The sequence below is a fragment of the Doryrhamphus excisus genome, linkage group LG23 (assembly GCF_037039965.1).
Source record: "Doryrhamphus excisus strain RoL-2023G ecotype Guam linkage group LG23, RoL_Dexc_Guam_v1.1, whole genome shotgun sequence".
NCBI lineage: Eukaryota > Metazoa > Chordata > Actinopteri > Syngnathiformes > Syngnathidae > Doryrhamphus > Doryrhamphus excisus.
Window position 1 is genome coordinate 3,770,001 of NC_136379.1, and position 5,000 is coordinate 3,775,000.

At 52.1% G+C, this 5,000-nt stretch overlaps 1 protein-coding gene, 18 non-coding genes and 3 pseudogenes across 19 annotated transcripts in view; all 22 read right to left on the minus strand.

Moving 5' to 3' along the window:
• The window catches only part of LOC144895004 (5S ribosomal RNA), a 119-nt gene extending 24 nt beyond the window's left edge, over positions 1-95 (minus strand). The window contains exon 1 of the ribosomal RNA XR_013625579.1: positions 1-95. This exon is cut by the window's left edge and continues 24 nt beyond it. This is a non-coding gene — a ribosomal RNA (5S ribosomal RNA).
• Positions 1-5,000, minus strand: part of LOC131129485 (uncharacterized) — a 73,700-nt gene that overhangs the window by 47,939 nt on the left and 20,761 nt on the right. The gene's annotated exons all lie outside the window — the stretch shown is intronic.
• On the minus strand, positions 208-326 carry LOC144895013 (5S ribosomal RNA). Its single transcript, XR_013625591.1, has one exon. It is a non-coding gene; the product is annotated as a 5S ribosomal RNA (ribosomal RNA).
• LOC144895010 (5S ribosomal RNA) lies at positions 439-557 on the minus strand. Its single transcript, XR_013625587.1, has one exon. It is a non-coding gene; the product is annotated as a 5S ribosomal RNA (ribosomal RNA).
• Positions 670-788, minus strand: LOC144895009 (5S ribosomal RNA). The gene has a single exon (XR_013625585.1). It is a non-coding gene; the product is annotated as a 5S ribosomal RNA (ribosomal RNA).
• On the minus strand, positions 901-1,019 carry LOC144895159 (5S ribosomal RNA). Its single transcript, XR_013625708.1, has one exon. It is a non-coding gene; the product is annotated as a 5S ribosomal RNA (ribosomal RNA).
• Positions 1,131-1,249, minus strand: LOC144895062 (5S ribosomal RNA). The gene has a single exon (XR_013625653.1). It is a non-coding gene; the product is annotated as a 5S ribosomal RNA (ribosomal RNA).
• LOC144894999 (5S ribosomal RNA) lies at positions 1,362-1,480 on the minus strand. Its single transcript, XR_013625573.1, has one exon. It is a non-coding gene; the product is annotated as a 5S ribosomal RNA (ribosomal RNA).
• Positions 1,593-1,711, minus strand: LOC144894986 (5S ribosomal RNA). Its single transcript, XR_013625558.1, has one exon. It is a non-coding gene; the product is annotated as a 5S ribosomal RNA (ribosomal RNA).
• LOC144894964 (5S ribosomal RNA) lies at positions 1,824-1,942 on the minus strand. The gene has a single exon (XR_013625531.1). It is a non-coding gene; the product is annotated as a 5S ribosomal RNA (ribosomal RNA).
• LOC144895046 (5S ribosomal RNA) lies at positions 2,055-2,173 on the minus strand. The gene has a single exon (XR_013625634.1). It is a non-coding gene; the product is annotated as a 5S ribosomal RNA (ribosomal RNA).
• LOC144895139 (5S ribosomal RNA) lies at positions 2,286-2,404 on the minus strand (annotated as a pseudogene).
• On the minus strand, positions 2,517-2,635 carry LOC144895094 (5S ribosomal RNA). Its single transcript, XR_013625698.1, has one exon. It is a non-coding gene; the product is annotated as a 5S ribosomal RNA (ribosomal RNA).
• Positions 2,748-2,866, minus strand: LOC144895014 (5S ribosomal RNA). Its single transcript, XR_013625592.1, has one exon. It is a non-coding gene; the product is annotated as a 5S ribosomal RNA (ribosomal RNA).
• On the minus strand, positions 2,979-3,087 carry LOC144895210 (5S ribosomal RNA; annotated as a pseudogene).
• Positions 3,200-3,318, minus strand: LOC144894997 (5S ribosomal RNA). Its single transcript, XR_013625571.1, has one exon. It is a non-coding gene; the product is annotated as a 5S ribosomal RNA (ribosomal RNA).
• LOC144895006 (5S ribosomal RNA) lies at positions 3,431-3,549 on the minus strand. Its single transcript, XR_013625581.1, has one exon. It is a non-coding gene; the product is annotated as a 5S ribosomal RNA (ribosomal RNA).
• Positions 3,662-3,780, minus strand: LOC144894960 (5S ribosomal RNA). Its single transcript, XR_013625526.1, has one exon. It is a non-coding gene; the product is annotated as a 5S ribosomal RNA (ribosomal RNA).
• Positions 3,893-4,011, minus strand: LOC144895044 (5S ribosomal RNA). The gene has a single exon (XR_013625631.1). It is a non-coding gene; the product is annotated as a 5S ribosomal RNA (ribosomal RNA).
• Positions 4,124-4,242, minus strand: LOC144895092 (5S ribosomal RNA). Its single transcript, XR_013625695.1, has one exon. It is a non-coding gene; the product is annotated as a 5S ribosomal RNA (ribosomal RNA).
• On the minus strand, positions 4,355-4,463 carry LOC144895145 (5S ribosomal RNA; annotated as a pseudogene).
• Positions 4,576-4,694, minus strand: LOC144895174 (5S ribosomal RNA). Its single transcript, XR_013625711.1, has one exon. It is a non-coding gene; the product is annotated as a 5S ribosomal RNA (ribosomal RNA).

The following is a 5,000-nucleotide window of genomic DNA, read 5'->3' on the forward strand; positions in this document are numbered from 1 at the left end:
GGCGGTCTCCCATCCAAGTACTAACCAGGCCAGCCCCTGCTTAGCTTTCGAGATCTGACGAGATCGGGCGTTTTCAGGGTAGTATGGCCGTAAGCTGCCTGGTCAACTGAAAAGATCCTATTTGAAGGCGACGCAGGCCAAACTAGACTCCAGCAAAAAGTGTCAAACAGCGCCCTCTGCTGTCAGGCAAGAGCAGAAACCATAAAAAGCGTACAGCACCTGGTATTCCCAGGCGGTCTCCCATCCAAGTACTAACCAGGCCCGCCCCTGCTTAGCTTCCGAGATCGGACGCGATCGGGCGTTTTCAGGGTAGTATGGACGTAAGCTGCCAGGTCAACTGAAAAGATCATATTTAAAGGCAACGCAGGCCAAACTAGACTCCAGCAAAAAGTGTCAAACAGCGCCCTCTGCTGTCAGGCAAGAGCAGAAACCATAAAAAGCGTACAGCACCTGGTATTCCCAGGCGGTCTCCCATCCAAGTACTAACCAGGCCCGCCCCTGCTTAGCTTCCGAGATCGGACGAGATCAGGCATTTTCAGGGTAGTATGGCCATAAGCTGCCAGGTCAACTGAAAAGATCCTATTTAAAGGCGACGCAGGCCAAACTAGACTCCAGCAAAAAGTGTCAAACAGCGCCCTCTGCTGTCAGGCAAGAGCAGAAACCATAAAAAGCATATAGCACCTGGTATTCCCAGGCGGTCTCCCATCCAAGTACTAACCAGGCCCGCCCCTGCTTAGCTTCCGAGATCATACGAGATCGGGCGTTTTCAGGGTAGTATGGCCGTAAGCTGCCAGGTCAACTGAAAAGATCCTATTTGAAGGCGACGCAGGCAAAACTAGACTCCAGCAAAAAGTGTCAAACAGCGCCCTCTGCTGTCAGGCAAGAGCAGAAACCATAAAAAGCTTACAGCACCTGGTATTCTCAGGCAGTCTCCCATCCAAGTACTAACCAGGCCCACCCCTGCTTAGCTTCCGAGATCGGACGAGATCGGGCGTTTTCAGGGTAGTATGGCCGTAAGCTGCCAGGTCTACTGAAAAGATCCTATTTAAAGGCGACGCAGGCAAAACTAGACTCCAGCAAAAAGTGTCAACCACGCCCTCTACTGTCAGGCAAGAGCAGAAACCATAAAAAGCTTCCAGCACCTGGTATTCCCAGGCGGTCTCCCATCCAAGTACGAACCAGGCATGCCCCTGCTTAGCTTCCGAGATCAGACGAGATCGGGCGTTTTCAGGGTAGTATGGCCGTAAGCTGCCAGGTCTACTGAAAAGATCCTATTTAAAGGCGACGCAGGCCAAACTAGACTCCAGCAAAAAGTGTCAAACAGCGCCCTCTGCTGTCAGGCAAGAGCAGAAACCATAAAAAGCTTACAGCACCTGGTATTCCCAGGCGGTCTCCCATCCAAGTACTAACCAGGCCCACCCCTGCTTAGCTTCCGAGATCGGACGAGATCAGGCGTTTTCAGGGTAGTATGGCCGTAAGCTGCCAGGTCAACTGAAAAGATCCTATTTGAAGGCGACGCAGGCCAAACTAGACTCCAGCAAAAAGTGTCAAACAGCGCCCTCTGCTGTCAGGCAAGAGCAGAAACCATAAAAAGCTTACAGCGACTGGTATTCCCAGGCGGTCTCCCATCCAAGTACTATCCAGGCCTGCCCCTGCTTAGCTTCCGAGATCGGACGAGATCGGGCGTTTTCAGGGTAGTATGGCCGTAAGCTGCCAGGTCAACTGAAAAGATCCTATTTGAAGGCGACGCAGGCAAAACTAGACTCCAGCAAAAAGTGTCAAACAGCGCCCTCTGCTGTCAGGCAAGAGCAGAAACCATAAAAAGCTTACAGCACCTGGTATTCCCAGGCGGTCTCCCATTCAAGTACGAACCAGGCCCGCCCCTGCTTAGCTTCCGAGATCTGACGAGATCGGGCGTTTTCAGGGTAGTATGGCCGTAAGCTGCCAGGTCTACTGAAAAGATCCTATTTGAAGGCGACGCAGGCCAAACTAGACTCCAGCAAAAAGTGTCAAACAGCACCCTCTGCTGTCAGGTAAGAGCAATACCCATAAAAAGCTTACAGCACCTGGTATTCTCAGGCGGTCTCCCATCAAAGTACTAACCAGGCCCACCCCCTCTTAGCTTTCGAGACCGGACGAGATCGGGCGTTTTCAGGGTAGTATGGCCGTAAGCTGGCAGGTCAACTGAAAAGATCCTATTTGAAGGCAACGCAGGCCAAACTAGACTCCAGCAAAAAGTGTCAAACAGCGCCCTCTGCTGTCAGGCAAGAGCAGAAACCATAAAAAGCTTACAGCACCTGGTATTCCAAGGCTGTCTCCCACCCAAGTACTAACCAGGCCCGCCCCTGCTTAGCTTTCGCGATCGGACGAGATCGGGCGTTTTCAGGGTAGTATGGCCGTAAGTTGCCAGTTCAACTGAAAAGATCCTATTTGAAGGCGACGCAGGCCAAACTAGACTCCAGCAAAAAGTGTCAAACAGCGCCCTCTGCTGTCAGGCAAGAGCAGAAACCATAAAAAGCTTACAGCACCTGGTATTCCCAGGCACTCGCCCATCCAAGTACTAACCAGGCCCGCCCCTGCTTAGCATCCAAGATCGGACGAGATCGGGCGTTTTCAGGGTAGTATGGCCGTAAGCTGCCAGGTCAACTGAAAAGATCCTATTTGAAGGCGACGCAGGCCAAACTAGACTCCAGCAAAAAGTGTCAAACAGCGCCCTCTGCTGACAGGCAAGAGCAGAAACCATAAAACGCTTACAGCACCTGGTATTCCCAGGCGGTCTCACACCCAAGTACTAACCAGGTCCGCCCCTGCTTAGCTTCCGAGATCGGACGAGATCGGGCGTTTTCAGGGTAGTATGGCCGTAAGCTGCCAGGTCAACTGAAAAGATCCTATTTAAAGGTGACGCAGGCCAAACTAGACTCCAGCAAAAAGTGTCAAACAGCATCCGCTGCTGTCAGGCAAGAGCAGAAACCATAAAAAGCTGACAGCATCTGGTATTCCCAGGCGGTCTCCCATCCAAGTACTATCCAGGCCCGCCCCTCCTTAGCTTCCAAGATCGGACGTTTTCAGGGTAGTATGGCCGTAAGCTGCCAGGTCAACTGAAAAGATCCTATTTGAAGGCGACGCAGGCCAAACTAGACTCCAGCAAAAAGTGTCAAACAGCGCCCTCTGCTGTCAGGCAAGAGCAGAAACCATAAAAAGCATACAGCACCTGGTATTCCCAGGCGGTCTCCCATCCAAGTACTAACCAGGCCAGCCCCTGCTTAGCTTTCGAGATCTGACGAGATCGGGCGTTTTCAGGGTAGTATGGCCGTAAGCTGCCTGGTCAACTGAAAAGATCCTATTTGAAGGCGACGCAGGCCAAACTAGACTCCAGCAAAAAGTGTCAAACAGCGCCCTCTGCTGTCAGGCAAGAGCAGAAACCATAAAAAGCGTACAGCACCTGGTATTCCCAGGCGGTCTCCCATCCAAGTACTAACCTGGCCCGCCCCTGCTTAGCTTCCGAGATCGGACGCGATCGGGCGTTTTCAGGGTAGTATGGACGTAAGCTGCCAGGTCAACTGAAAAGATCCTATTTAAAGGCGACGCAGGCCAAACTAGACTCCAGCAAAAAGTGTCAAACAGCGCCCTCTGCTGTCAGGCAAGAGCAGAAACCATAAAAAGCTTACAGCACCTGGTATTCCCAGGCGGTCTCCCATCCAACTACTAACCAGGCCCGCCCCTGCTTCGCTTCCGAGATCGGACGAGATCGGGCGTTTTCAGGGTAGTATGGCCGTAAGCTGCCAGGTCAACTGAAAAGATCCTATTTGAAGGCGACGCTGGCCAAACTAGACTCCAGCAAAAAGTGTCAAACAGCGCCATCTGCTGTCAGGCAAGAGCAGAAACCATAAAAAGCTTACAGCACCTGGTATTGCCAGGCGGTCTCCCATCCAAGTACTAACCAGGCACGCCCCTGCTTAGCTTCCGAGATCGGACGAGATCGGGCGTTTTCAGGGTAGTATGGCCGTAAGCTGCCAGGTCAACTGAAAAGATCCTATTTAAAGGTGACGCAGGCCAAACTAGACTACAGCAAAAAGTGTCAAACAGCGCCCTCTGCTGTCAGGCAAGAGCAGAAACCATAAAAAGCTGACAGCATCTGGTATTCCCAGGCGGTCTCCCATCAAAGTATGAACCAGGCCCGCCCCTGCTTAGCTTCCGAGATCGGACGAGATCGGGCGTTTTCAGGGTAGTATGGCCGTAAGCTGCCAGGTCAAGTGAAAAGATCCTATTTGAAGGCGACGCAGGCCAAACTAGACTCCAGCAAAAAGTGTCAAACAGCGCCCTCTGCTGTCAGGCAAGAGCAGAAACCATAAAAAGCTTACAGCACCTGGTATTCCCAGGCGGTCTCCCATCCAAGTACTAACCAGGCCCACCCCTGCTTAGCTTTCGAGATCGGACGTTTTCAGGGTAGTATGGCCGTAAGCTGCCAGTTCAACTGAAAAGATCCTATTTGAAGGTGACGCAGGCCAAACTAGACTCCAGCAAAAAGTGTCAAACAGCGCCCTCTGCTGTCAGGCAAGAGCAGAAACCATAAAAAGCTTACAGCACCTGGTATTCCCAGGCGGTCTCCCATCCAAGTACTAACCAGGCCCACCCCTGCTTAGCTACCGAGATCGGACGAGATCGGGCATTTTCAGGGTAGTATGGCCGTAAGCTGCCAGGTCAACTGAAAAGATCCTATTTAAAGGTGACGCAGGCCAAACTAGACTCCAGCAAAAAGTGTCAAACAGCGCCCTCTGCTGTCAGGCAAGAGCAGAAACCATAAAACGCTGACAGCATCTGGTATTCCCAGGCGGTCTCCCATCCAAGTACTATCGAGGCCAGCCCCTCCTTAGCTTCCGAGATCGGACGTTTTCAGGGTAGTATGGCCGTAAGCTGCCAGGTCAACTGAAAAGATCCTATTTGAAGGCGACGCAGGCCAAACTAGACTCCAGCAAAAAGTGTCAAACAGCGCCCTCTGC